Source organism: Poecilia mexicana, unplaced genomic scaffold, assembly GCF_051168715.1.
Source record: "Poecilia mexicana isolate PSO_F unplaced genomic scaffold, ASM5116871v1 scaffold_2, whole genome shotgun sequence".
NCBI classification, from domain to species: Eukaryota; Metazoa; Chordata; class Actinopteri; order Cyprinodontiformes; family Poeciliidae; genus Poecilia; species Poecilia mexicana.
This window is the reverse complement of record NW_028263371.1, coordinates 42,093,797-42,109,064: the sequence shown is the minus strand read 5'-3', so window position 1 is coordinate 42,109,064 and position 15,268 is coordinate 42,093,797.

The following is a 15,268-nucleotide window of genomic DNA, read 5'->3' as shown; positions in this document are numbered from 1 at the left end:
AGGTGTGCACACCATTTGTTCTTGCTCATCCTGCATCAAACATCATAAACATTAAAAAAGCCCAAATTGAGCTTAATGTGTTTTACCACAGCAACTCAAATGCAAACAAAAGAAGTTTCCAAAGAAAGTAAATGTGTTAGTTATATTGGTATCGCACCGTCACAACTGGTAAAAGTTCATAAGTAGTTTGTATTTCAGGAATATAATCTTTTTTTTTTTCTCGTTTAGCTGTTTCTTTAAGCACCTCATGCAGTCATGTGAAATATTGAGATACCCTAAAAACATGTCCAAAGAAAATACTTATTTTTTCTTTAAAATAATTTTTTTTAAAGAAAATACACAATTTTCTGATGAGGCATAAATTAGGCTACGCCCACAGTTATTACTACTTAAAATGGCAAAACCTGGGCATTTCAAAACAGGTGCACATTATGAGAACATTGGGACTCAGCATTTTGTAGGATGTGTGTCATTTTCTACTCTTCTTATTGGTGAAATGTGAGTGAACATCATTCTGAGATTGAAAGAGCTGTCTGAGTCCTTCAGGGAGTTGATTGTTGCAGCTTATGAGTCTCATAAAAGACTCATAGAGGTTTCAAAACAAGTTGAAATTAGCCATTCCACTGTATGGACAATAGTCTTCAGGTGGAGGAGTTTTGAAACAACAACATGTGCCAACCTGGTCATGCAAGCAAGTTTACCTTAAGAACAGACCGCAACATGCTGAAACAAATCTCTAAAAAACTGTAAAGAGCGTTAGAATAGGATGCATAGCAGACTCTTGGTGCAACACTGATTTAATAGTAACATTCTCAGCCTGATGATCAGCCGATGTGGTAAAGTGAAGCCCCTTAAGAGTCACATTCCTGGTATTAATAGGATATTTTCGAGTGAACTCAAGTTTAACTTATTATTTTGAGTTTGTGTTGGAGTTTCTTATACCTTGTACATTATGCTATGTAATCAATGTTATAGAAATAATCATTATTATTGACATTATATTGTAAATTTTTATTGTTTTATATTATAGACATTAATTCTAGATTATTTTCCGTGTACTTTTTATAACTGTAATAAGGATGTGAAATTCCTCTTTGTGGCAAAAATAACAAATATTCTATACATTTTAATTATCTTCTGTTTTAGATCAAGGGGTATCACCATATTGGTATAATTTTAAAGAAGTAACTAAATTCACTTTTAAGGACTACTATTCATTAAACAAATATTGCTAAAGGATAACTATAAGCTTGTGCAATCAGCTTCAGAAAACAATGCTAGTAGATTTTATACACAGTGAGATGCTAACCATTTCTGTTGACTTTAAAATGTATTATTCAAAAAGACAGGATGTTTAGATATAGAAAACTTTGACAAACATTGTAGTATTTGGTCATAATGACTCTTAACATTTTGCCATTTAAGGAAAAGTGCAGCTCTAATGTTAAATGCTTAAACTGTAAGATCCACCAAAATTACTCTTAAGAACTAATAAACCAAATGACTTTATGGTGTCTCATCGGTATACCACAGCGATCTATGTTTTTATTTCTCTCTCTTCCATCATCTTTATAGTCGTCAAAACCCATAAAAAATCGTCCATCTTTGTCGGTTGTGTCTTCTTGCGTCAGCTGCACCAACTCAGTCAGTCACCCTTTAATGGGATTTCCATAAATCTTCTGAATGGTGTTAAAAACAGATTTGCCTTCACATGAATTCCCAAAAACCTCGTGGACTTTTGGAGATATTTTCCAGATGCACACGATTTGATAGAATTAGCTTTCTTCCAGTAAGCTCCTCCACCGTCTCAGCCCCATTTTTTCCAGCGACTAAGTCTGGGCTGAGCTTGATGAAGTTAATGGGATTACAGTCGAGGCTGCTAACCTAGGATCCGACTGTCAAATGTTTAAAAGCAGCACTGAGCTAATGAGGATCCTTCTCATTACACACGAGAGGGAGCGTGATTATTTTTGTTCAGCATTTCACCTCGGGGACTGTGGGGTTGCTGCTTTCATTGTCTGTATTTAAAAAAAAAAAAAAAAGGTGCAATTTTTCATTCTCATCAACACAACTCGAGACAAAACACCACTTTAGTCGGTCTCACGGAAAAACAAAGGCGATGCTGTCCCAGGCAAAAAAGTGAGTCATAAAGCAACTTAATACCTACACTGAGCAATCTACATTTATTAAAAAGTAATTTTAAAGGGTGCATAAGATTATTCAATAAAATCTGTACTTCTGCAACCTAAAAAACAAAACATAAAAAATTTAACTTACCCCAAATTCACATCATTAAGCAGTACTTCTTCAAGTACTGTTATATAAAACTGTTGGGTGACACTGAAGTCGTGGCGTTTCTAATTTATTTAATTGCATAAGTGGAATAGATTTACAACTAAATAAACTGTTGAAATATTTATTGCTATAACCGGATTTATCAAAGGAATATTGTTTGATCTGGGTATTGGTAATTTACCATTTTTCTAACACCGATTTGTATTTAGTGGTTCATTTGATTGTTCACGAAATGTTTCATTGATATCCTGTCACCTTAAATGTACGTATAATGATAAGGAATGTGAAACATGTTCAGGGTTTTTTTTTAATTCAAGAAAGCTCGGTTTCACTTCACAAACAATTTGCACATCAAACATGTTTTATACCCGTATCTAGGTCATGTTGCGTGAGTGTTTGCTTTTATTTACATGCCTCCGTATTCTACAGAGATGTCTGCTAGCATAAAAGCTTAAGAAATACATTTTACAGAAGCTTACCACATGTATGAGAGCAGATGGGCTGAACACCAGGATCAATCCACAGATGAATTAATAACACATTTATATATGGCTGTTAAAAACTATTAGTCTTCTTTCTGATTTCTGTTTAATTTTGTTGTTTTTGTCACTTTTACATGTTTCACATTATCAAAAATAATTTTAATGTTAGACAAAGAAAACTTGTGTGAAATCAGGTTTTCAAAATGATTTATTCCAACGGGGAAAAAAACTATACAAACATATGATATGAAGCATACGGAAGCGCATTGCTATCACGCAGGAAAAAAAAAATTTCGAGCGCTATCACGTTATAACGTGATACGTATCTCGTTAAAACGTGATACGTATGTCGTTAAAACGTGATACGTATGTCGTTAAAACGTGATACGTATCTCGTTAAAACGTGATACGTATGTCGTTAAAACGTGATAGTTATCTCGTTAAAACGTGATACGTATGTCGTTAAAACGTGATACGTATCTCGTTAAAACGTGATACGTATGTCGTTAAAACGTGATACGTATGTCGTTAAAACGTGATAGTTATCTCGTTAAAACGTGATACGTATGTCGTTAAAACGTGATAGTTATCTCGTTAAAACGTGATACGTATGTCGTTAAAACGTGATACGTATCTCGTTAAAACGTGATACGTATGTCGTTAAAACGTGATACGTATGTCGTTAAAACGTGATAGTTATCTCGTTAAAACGTGATACGTATGTCGTTAAAACGTGATAGTTATCTCGTTAAAACGTGATACGTATGTCGTTAAAACGTGATAGTTATCTCGTTAAAACGTGATATTTATCTTGTTAAAACATGATAATTTTAGGTCCAGGAAGTGGCGGTATTATGCTAGGCTAGTACAGTGGCTAACATGAATTGGTCAGGTTTCCTTTCATGTTTGGTCTACAACATGTAGAGATACGGATGCTGCTTTGCACTGTGGTTAAAGCCATTAATAGCATGCGTACTCTGAGCAGGATCCTAAACAGAACGGGACTGCACCGAAGGAAACGTCAGTCCGGTCCTCTAGCTGTAGCGGCGTTCCTGACTGGATCGAAGCTCAAGTTGGCTTCCGATTGTAGCTTCTGATTTGGGAAATGGCTAAAGGGAGATTATAACGGAGGCTCAGACGTATTTGCTGAACAGTTTCTGTTCAGATTTGTTTTAACAGTACACCAGCTGAACAACGGCAACGGCTGTTCGTAACCAAGCAACCGAAATCAACAGAAGGCTCAATAGTGGCAAAAGACAAAACTAGATCCTGTTAAGCATTCTTCAAAATAAAAGACTTCCTCTCTCCAAAATAAATCATACAGAAAGCTTTGAATTTAATTATTTTTCACGTCACCTTTTGGAATTGTGTACAATCAAGTTAAATTCGGTGAATAATAATAATCATGTAAATTATACTTAACATATGACTTGACATATGACTGTAAATAAGTAACTAATCATGGAAATTATATTTAACATATAAATGTTAAGAAATAATTTGTTCTGCTTTAAAAACGAACATACATCGACACTTCAAATCTGGAGTAGATTATTCTAATCTACGCTAATGGCAGAATATTTCAAACCTAGTTTGTGATTTGTGAAATCTTTATCTGAATTGAAACCTCAGCAATGAGAGATTTAAAAATATGTTTGCATCTGGAATGCATTAGAAATAAACTCCTATCACATTTACAATATTTGTTATTATTTTAACCTTCTGTTTTCTTTCACTTTTTTGTCCTAGAGCACCTGCCTTTTTGTGTGGCTTACAAGGATCCATCAGCTGGGATAATAATGCCAACAACTTTTCAGATTCCGATTTATAGTGATGCAACGTAGCATCAGAGATGAATAATCTATTCCAGATCAGAAGTGTCTAAGTATGTTAGCTTTAAAAGTTTAATAGTTAAAGATGCTACTCATCTCCTTAATTGGTCACATCAATATTATAAAAATTACAATATTGCCAAAATTCTTATATGTTTTCCAATCAGTTTCAATTTCCTCACTCCCCTTCTTCTTTAAGGAGCTAAATATAACTTTTTCCAACTTCACTTAAATGGTAAACGCCCGAGAATGAAACTGTCTCTCTTATATCTGCCATATGACAGAGGGTGTTAACAATTATCAAACCTATTATGTTATTTCAACCCAGATCAGGGCAGCAATGTTTTACTTTACTTCCAGACAGCCCCCAGCATGGGTTACTATTGTGTCCCACTGGATCTCTATGGCTATAGACTTGTACATGTACTCATCAGGCAGGAAAAGGTCAATTAAGCAAACAAAATACCCATTTCTGAAAAATACAATGATGATCTGGCAAAAAACACTTGATTATTTGGGAGAAATGCAACAACTATCCGATATAATGTTCATCCATGTAGAGCAGGATTTAAACTGCTAAGAATATAACTAAAGTGTCTGATCTTTTTTCAGGGAAGGTATTTATGTAACTTGAAGAAATTAAAAACAAACATGATAGTCCTACAAAATATTTCTATAACTATCTTCAAGTTCAGAGTTTTATTTTATCAAAGCAACACAATAATCTTTATCTACCCTCTTTGTCTCCATTAGAAAACATTATTTTAAGTCACCTATATGGTAAAGGAGAGATGTCTCTTCTTTGCTCCTTGTTTGTCGACAAATATTAAAAATTGTTGACCAATATTTGACAAATATTATTATTTTATTTTTTTTTATTTTATTTATTTTATTTTATCAGGTAAACCACGTTGAGATACACATCTTATCTTATTTTCAAGAGGGACCTGGGTAGAAGTCTGCAACACACAGCAACCTGGTTACAAAATAAAATTAATTAATGCATATGCAGAAGTGTAAAACAGTAGAAAAGAATTTAAAAACAGTGACACCTTTTAAGAGAATATCGTCTGTTTTTAAGAATTGCTCGAAATAAGTCCAGTGAAACCAGCTTTGACATCTTTATTTCAGACTGAAGCTGATTCCAGGCTGTAGGAGCCATCACACTAAAAGCTTGCTTCCCTTTTTCAGTTCAGAAAAGTGAAACATGTAAAAGAAAAATATTGTTAAAACGTAAAGAATGGGAATTAACAGACCTATGTAAAAGAAAGTTTAAGGATGCTGGAGCCAAGCCGAGTAGAGATTTATGAATCACGATCATTAGGTGATTGTTTCTCAGGACGTTTAAAGGAGGCCATTCAGCTTTTGCTGATTTATGATTTATTTTGGAGAGAGGAAGTCTTTTATTTTGAAGAATGCTTAACAGGATCTAGTTTTGTCTTTTGCCACTATCGAGCCTTCTGTTGATTTCGGTTGCTTGGTTACGAACAGCCGTTGCCGTTGTTCAGCTGGTGTACTGTTAAAACAAATCTGAACAGAAACTGTTCAGCAAATACGTCTGAGCCTCCGTTATAATCTCCCTTTAGCCATTTCCCAAATCAGAAGCTACAATCGGAAGCCAACTTGAGCTTCGATCCAGTCAGGAACGCCGCTACAGCTAGAGGACCGGACTGACGTTTCCTTCGGTGCAGTCCCGTTCTGTTTAGGATCCTGCTCAGAGTACGCATGCTATTAATGGCTTTAACCACAGTGCAAAGCAGCATCCGTATCTCTACATGTTGTAGACCAAACATGAAAGGAAACCTGACCAATTCATGTTAGCCACTGTACTAGCCTAGCATAATACCGCCACTTCCTGGACCTAAAATTATCATGTTTTAACAAGATAAATATCACGTTTTAACGAGATAACTATCACGTTTTAACGACATACGTATCACGTTTTAACGAGATAACTATCACGTTTTAACGACATACGTATCACGTTTTAACGAGATAACTATCACGTTTTAACGACATACGTATCACGTTTTAACGAGATACGTATCACGTTTTAACGAGATACGTATCACGTTTTAACGACATACGTATCACGTTTTAACGACATACTATCACGTTTTAACGACATACATATCACGTTTTAACGAGATAACTATCACGTTTTAACGACATACGTATCACGTTTTAACGACATACGTATCACGTTTTAACGAGATACGTATCACGTTTTAACGACATACGTATCACGTTTTAACGAGATACTATCACGTTTTAACGAGATACGTATCACGTTATAACGTGATAGCGCTCGAAATTTTTTTTTTCCTGCGTGATAGCAATGCGCTTCCGTAGAAGCACAATGAGAACTACAATCTTATTGAAAAAGTAGGTAAAACTGAAGGTCAAATTTTAATCACGTAATCTGAAATTCAACACAGTTTTGTTGTTAAAAATAGCTAAGCTAAAGTTTCAGTTTGAATGAAGATTTACTTCAGTCATTACACTTTTTCAAATGAATTTTACAATTGTTACATGAATTTCAGTTTTTGGTTTTTCAGTTTTAGATTTTATCATGTCATGTATTTTTGTTGTGTTTTGTTTTTGTGCTTTCAGTTTCAGACTTTGTCACTTTCTGATCTGCTCTTTTACACTTTCAAGTAATATAGTTTCAAATTTTTGACTCTGATCTGGTTAAAGGGTGGGACATCAACTCAGAGGTTGTGGGAATAATAGCCAGCATGTCTGGGCCATACAGATATCACAGTAATCTGACACTGAAATAAATAAGTATATGTATATAAGTATATGCCCAGGGCTGGACTCTCATAGGCTTATCTTACACGCCGTTAAGGGACTGACGGATGCTCCTGAAACTGCCAGAGAATGAGGGACTCATGCAGAGGCGTTGCCTCACAGCGAGAAGGTTCTGTTTCTGTTTAGAGCATGGATGTTCAATTTACTGTATTAATATTGCATGTAAAATATGTTTTGATCTATTAATCGTAATAAAGTAAACAATAATCATGAATCTTCTTTTTAAATAGGCATGAAGTAACAGAAACCCTTGTTTTTATTTTTTTTTTATTCTCCATGACAAATGTATTAAATTAGAAAATTAGAAAAAAATAATGTTATGAAGTTTCTCAATAAGTAATGGTTTCATGAAAATTTGAGACTTATCAGATTTTTAGACGCATCAGCTTTATTATTTTCAATCAATGTGTTTTGTAATGAGGTATCTATTTGTCGCACTAGACCGTTCTAATCTATTTATGTGGAGCCCGAAGTGGGTACGGACAGGGAGGTGTATTCCTGACACAATTGCAAACACAAAAGACAAAGACATTATTATATTTTGCTCTCAGAAAAATCTCCAGGACTGTAAGGGGTTATGAATTTATTCATGTCCTTAAAATCATGATCGATCTCTGTGTGCTCAATATCACTCACTCACTCCAGATGGTGGCAAAGATTGCAGGGTTTTTCCTGATTGCTGCTGCTGATTACAAAACATGTGCAGCTGCTTGCTTTCATGCCAGCAAATGAATTAATCAAGGCAACAAAGAAAAGCTAATCAGTGTTTTAACATTTGCCTATTAAAATAAAGTGATGTCTAATTATTACTTTTGCTTTCAGGAGGCTTAAATCTCATTTCAAGTCATGTTGGATTTTTTTATTTTTTTAAGAATCTCTCATCCTGACTAGACACTGATATTAATCCTTTTTTCTGTTTATGTAGAAAGACATACAGAATTCATCTGACTTTACTGGATCCATGAATTGGAAAGTATGCATGTGTATGCTTGTTATCTTAAAAAGTTATCTTAATCTCAGTGAATCAAGCTGTTTAATTATTATGAAAGTAAAGTTTCTTGTCTTTGTTTTTCAATCTACCTCTTAGAGTTATAAATTAATGAGGGAAAACTGGATCTTTCTAGGATATCAGCGCTATTTAATCACTTATTTATTTCACCAAGAAATAAAAACTGCACTGAGTAAAACCACTTCCATTGTATAGTTATAATCACATTGTAGCAATTTCCTCAGTTGGCATTGTAGATTAGAGAGTGTATTATCATCGCCAGCAATAGGATTCCTTTAAAGTTTGGCATTGAAAGACAGTGAATACTAATCCTATACTTAAATAGAGTTAATAAAATCAGTTGGCTGAGATGCTACATGACAATTAACATGCTCACTCTGTTTGGATATGACTTCTTGATAATTAAGGTTATAACTAAATCAAATGTAGTTTGCCTCAGTCCTCGCACGCACAAGGGTTGTGACCATTGTTAGAGAAAAAAGTGTCATAAATTGCTCTGTCTAGTACAGGGGTGCCCAAAGTCGGTCCTGGAGGGCCGGCATCCTGCATGCTTTAGGTCTCTCCCTGATTTAACACACCTCGATCAAATGATGGCTCATTAGAGGCCTAAGAAGAACATTGACAAGCTGAAAAGGTTGTTACTACCACCAGGAAGAGAACTAAAACATACAGGATGCCGGCCCTTCAGGACCGACTTTGGGCACCCCTGGTCTAGTGCTTTGTTTTCCCACACTAAGATACATATTTGTGGCTATCAGAGCACAGATCACTGCAGGTCACAAAAAATCACACAGAAAGAAGAAAGAAGCAGCCATTACAGTCTTGACACTGTATAAATGCTTATACAATATGATACCTGTGGTCAGACTGGTGAGGTCTATGTGGTTAAAAGCTGGTACTTTGACATTGGTCACATTAAATGCTACTGATTTACTAGAGCTACTGAAGAAAGAAAAACAGAAACTCAATATAGTTCTGACTCGGAGGTAAGTCAGAAATCCAAATTTTTCACCAATTTTTACAACTAAATCCTGTTTAGAATAACAAAACTGTAAGCTGTAAAGTGTAACGTCTAAAAAACAGATTTTCATGCATCAGATAAAATGTAAGTCTTTCCATTTGATAATAATGGACAGTACTATTGTTTAGCCTTTTTATATTTATGCTGCATGGTAACTGTGACGTGATTTTTTTGATTATTTCTCTAGATGTTCATGGTTGACATGAATCCATAATCTTTAATAGCGTTTCAGGCTCCTGTCTCTGTAATCCTGACAAAGCAGTGCAAACATGCAGCTCTGGTAAACAGAAGCCTGACATTCATTGATCAGTCCAGACACGGTGATATTTTCGTGCTTTTATTACATTTATATCCCACAGCAAACAAACCCGGTGCCTCCTTCTGCTGGGTTAAATCTGAAATTACTCTCCTTCGCGATCCCCGAGTCTGAAAAGTAATAAATGGGCATTATGATGATTTAAGGTAAAATCATTTCATCCACCTGATAAGACAGCCCTTCAGCAGACTGTCAGAAGCGTCTGCCACAGCTGACCGCACAGTCACGTAGGGTTCATACAAAAGCATGGATTTTTTTTTTTTCCCTTCCTAACACAATTGTTTGGCGTCTCCGACATGTCTGCATTTTTCATTTGATGCGGCTATAATCAGTTCAGAGCATCCTGGCAGAGCAGGTTGGTAAATAACCCGAGTGGGATTGGCATCAGTTTGTCGTGCCTGACAAGATGAGAGGCTCGGAATGAGCAGAAAGAGATAGGCCTGATCATCAAAATGAAAAATGCTTTCCACATCAACGCCTCTGTGTTCTTCACCAGAATGAGCAGAGTCATTTATATTTCAGTTCATATAATACAAAAAAAGCTTTTATATTTGGTTTGTGCTGCTATGATTCCACCAGAGGCGGAGCTGCTGCATGTGAAGCCCTCAATGCATCAATGCTCAACTTAAAATAGAACAAAGTCATTATGTAGAAAAAAGAAACATTAATATTTAAAACATCTTAATATTTCAAATGGATTGGAGAAGCATGTTTCGTCTTAGTAAGTAAACTGAAACCTGCTATAGCATGAATTTATGTCTTGTAAAGATCATTTTCCTTGAATTTTGTCTGCTTATTTTAGCTTGTAAACAAATGTAAGATTTTATTTTATGTTGTATTACAAATAATTTGATCCATAGGCAGGTCTGACCAGTTTCAGACATTTGTAATCATGCTCAGGAAGTAAAAGACGAGCTGTGTAATATCACGTTTCTAAATTGTGTATCTTTTTGCTTCAAGGGTTAGATCATATTTTTTAAGTGGGATTCTTTAAAAGGTTATGAACTACCAATATTTTATCTGATATGAAGAACACGTATAAAAATGGTAAGAGAGAATCTTCTGTTTCAACTGAAAGAGCCAGTGATAAGTTAGTGGTTTTAGAACTGGGTCATAGTTGTTCCCATGAAAGAAACTGCAGAGCTGCGTAAGCAGACAGCACACCGAAGTCAGTGTGTCAACAGTAAACACCACTGTCCCTCCTCAGCTCCTGAATGAGATTATGCACACCGAGTTTTTATAGTTTGGGGCAAGCTTTGCAAATAAGCGACCTCCCTCGCAAATATCTTACTTGTGTTTTGTCTTGCCAACGTAGAGGGAATTCACTAAGTGTTGAATAACATGGTGCTGGTGGCTCGGGGGGCAAGGGCCACTTCGATGGAGACAAACAAAGAGGAACTCTGTCTGAAAATCTTGGCAGATTACACCCATTACCTCACTGCTTGTGTAATGTCCTCTACTGTGTTATGTAAAGAGGAAGTGGATGTTTTGTATACTATATTTTAAGTATTAAAAAAAAATCTGTCCCCAAAAATCTTTTTTTTTTCCTTTGGTAAAGGGTAATTTTCTCTTTCTGCCTGTAAAAAAACACATTCCTGTCTTTGATATGCTAACAAGCAGGCAGTGCAGCAAAGACAGCAGTCGAGCAGATGTCCACCAGTCACTCGCTCTGTGTAATTTGGAGGGATTTTTTTATTATTATTATTCATGGCCTGCTGATTTGGAAACTGCCTCCAGCCAAATGCCTTGTTTGCAACAGAAATAAATTCATATGCTTTCATTTTTATCATCTGGCTTGTTTGGGTAGCAATCACTGTCAATCACTTTGCCTTTGCTAGCTGCAATGATATCATAACAATGTAGAACAAGAACCAAAATTGCTGGTGTAGCTTTGGCGCTATTGTTTCTATTATGTGCTTATTTCTTACTTTTGAAACAAAAGATACATTTAAGGACTTAGAATAATGTTGTTTTTCAAGAGTTGACCCAACATAAATAGGCAGACATGATCCCTGCAGATGATAGTCATGAATATGTGCGCATGCACTGGTATTAATACCAGTATCTTACACTGGTAAGATAATAAACAATATAAAAGTAAACAATTTAAAAAATGTGGGAAGAGTTTTCTAACTCGTTATGCACACTTTCTTTTGAAATGAAAATGATACAATTAGGTGAAAATAAAAATGTTTATATATATATATATATATATATATATATATATATATATATATATATACACATATATAAATATTAAGTCATTACTGTTTATAATTGTGTCCTTATTATGTTGACATTTTTTTTTTATAATTTTTTTTCAGTATTAGTGTTATGGAAGTTAAATTAATACATAACATCAGCTTAAAGTACCTTTGAGGGCTGAACAGCATATCACTGTTAGGAAAAAGTAATTGGACTTACAGAGTTTGACTTTCTGACCAATGGAGGTGGTACGTCCACAGATGCATTACTACTGTGAGATTTTAAGCTGCTTCCATTCACTCATGATATGTTTTGCCCAACTAGTGCATGGCTTATAACATAAGGTATTCTGTTAACATTTGTATTGAGAAATTAGAATTGTAGCAGAAATCAGAAAATTCAACCGAACGCTGGAATAATTTTAGTTTCTTGAATTACAGTTTTTGTCCGAAGTTCTAATTTGTTGCTGTGGAGATTTATTGGTAGAGTGGAAAAAGCCACAGAGCATTTTTAAATCCAAGCCGCTGCTGCTCTCAGGCAACATTTCCCATGGTCCCATTCATCATCGTCACAAAAATCCCCATACAAATCTTCACTTTACTATCTTTTCTTTGCCATACCTCCTACAAATTATGTATTTCCTTTGACCTAAATGAAATATCATAATCAAGCTAAGATCAAATTGTTCCAATGACCCTCATATGCCATTCAGCACAAACACCCAAACAATTGCTTTATGGGCTACCCAATCTGTTGCACTGAAGACAGTTTTCCATGTTCAGAGCATTAATCAAGTTATTCATACACAAGCACCTATGAAATATCAATTACCATTGTCTGCTCAAGGGACTGGTCTTTGAAATTCAGATGGTGAGAAAACCAGTGGTGGGTGAAAGGTACAGTTCTCTTGGGAACGTGACACTCGAAACAGATGTTGTTCCTACACAGAAAGTGAAATCCGGTAAGACACAATATGGTCCCCTCAGCACAGGTTTGTGTCCTCCAGTCAGAGCAGACAGGGAGCAGGCTACTAATCAGCGAGTCAAGGCCTGCTGCCAAAATGTTAGTCAGGGCCACCTGGCTCCAAACACTAGAAAACAAGAGTTTTTTATTTATTTATTTTTTTATTTATTATTCAGTGTAGGAAGAAGAACATGAACTGCCCTCAGAATGTTCAGGTATGTGAGCACAAACAGCAGGTGAGAAGCAGGTAAGGATTCATGTTTTTGTCTGCTTCAGAGAGGCGACAACTATCCCTTTCTCCATGACTGTCCTTTCTGCAAAAAACAGTGTAAGGTGGGGGTGACAAGAACAACAAAAAGCTTCTGTTTCCTGTCACGATTCTGTCTTCACCTCAAACAGTTTCTTATTCTTATTTTTCTGTTTTTATCATTTACCTTCGTGCGACTGCATGCTGTGGTTTGCCATTCACTTTTCTGCTCATTCACCTGGATTTCCTCACTGAGGGACAATAAAGGATATTTCTTTTCCATTATATTTTAATGTTTTTGCGGTTGTTCCTTCACTAGCCCGGTTAATAAAAGCAGCTCTTGTCCTACACTATTTGCTTCGTACAGACTGCCTGGGCTGTCCACAAATGATTTCTTCCTGAAGGAGATTTCAGCAACGGAGCAGTTCAAAATACCTTACGTGTTAAAAACAAATAGTCAATTATTAAACAAGCAACATACCTTACACTTGATCTGTCATCAAATGTACAAGTATATTAATCAATGTTTCAGTTCTTCTTAATCAAAGGAAACTCTAAACATGTGGCTTTGAGTTAAAGAAACTCTGTTTCAGATGTTTTGCAGGTTTTCGATATGTAGAATATCTGTTCTTTTGGTAAAGTGTGAATATTGAACAGCGTTAGCTCTAGTGTTAGCTAACTACTTAGCAGGTAAAAGTTAGTGTTATCAAAAATGGTTAAATAGTAAAAACAAAAAAAAAAACAAACTCATTCTTTAGTATGAACTAAACAGACATTTATATAACATTGATAAATTTACAATTTTTTGTCATCCTGTTGAGAAAGTCGAGTGAAATCTGGTTTGTAGATCAATATGGCGGCAATGAGACTCCTTCTGATATCCTGTCTAACCCTACAAACTAGCTCGCAATTTCTCGCCCAATGTTTGACTAAAAACTAGGGATTTCTGTCCAACAGCAGAAACACATTTGGTTAAAGAAAACAAATCCAGCATATTTTCTGTGAGCTTGTGTTGCCCTGTTTTCCGTTCACAGTTATCTTTATGTTCACACAATATGTTGGCGCCTTAAAATGTTGGCTGTATGTTTGACAGAATTGAGGTTGGTGCGTGTGGTAGATCTTATTTTAGATCTCTTGTTAACTTACATCTCATTCTTTGGAGAACTGTCTTTAAACTAGTGCAATAAAGGTCTTGCTTTACACTTGTACGCTGACATTTAGGAGGAATTTTGATTCTTAAAATTGTTTGTGTAATCTTACTGTAATGAAAAGAGTCACTAATAGGATCAAAACTGACTGAGCTGATTAAAAAAAACTCTTCTTGCAGGAAGCTGCAGGGCATGTCAGGCTTTGTGTCTCCAAATATGTGGAGGAGTAAAGTACGGTTACATAAGAGTGAAATATTTAGCCATTCTATTCATCAGTGGTTATGAGAACACATCATCAGGGGGCATTCATAAAAATACATTTTCATGCTGACGTTCAACCCATTCAGAGACAACTGAATGGAAACTGCTCCAAACTCCCATTGTTTTAAAATGATTGTTCTCTGAAGAGTGCAAGCAACTGGGTGTACATTTATAAAAAAAAAAGATCAAGCAGAGCTCATGGCCACAAGTCTGCTGGTTTTAATTTAAAAAATATGTATCTATTCTGCACGGTTATAAAATCTTTAAACACAATGTAACATTCAATAAAACAAAATGTGCTTTTCCAGTCCTGTGCGGCTTTTGTGGCATAACAGTATCTCTTTATTTTCCACAGGTTTGACTTTTTCCTGCTCAAGGCTCAGTAAATATTTAAAGGCGCCAACTAACTCTTTTGGCCCTCATATCACCTCTCTGCTGCACAGACGCCTTCAGCACACTGAGCCATTTATCTTGCTCTGAAAAGAAATGTGCATTGTTATTCAGGGAACAAGTCCTGTGCAGAGCCACACACTGAGTAAAAAAAAAAATTATTAAGCATTTCAATTATTCTTTGCAGTCATTTGTCATTCCATCTAATCCACAGTCATTCTTCATAAACGTAGGCGATTACCTTTAATAATCTCTTGTGGTTAATGAACTGTTTCTCAGCACAGG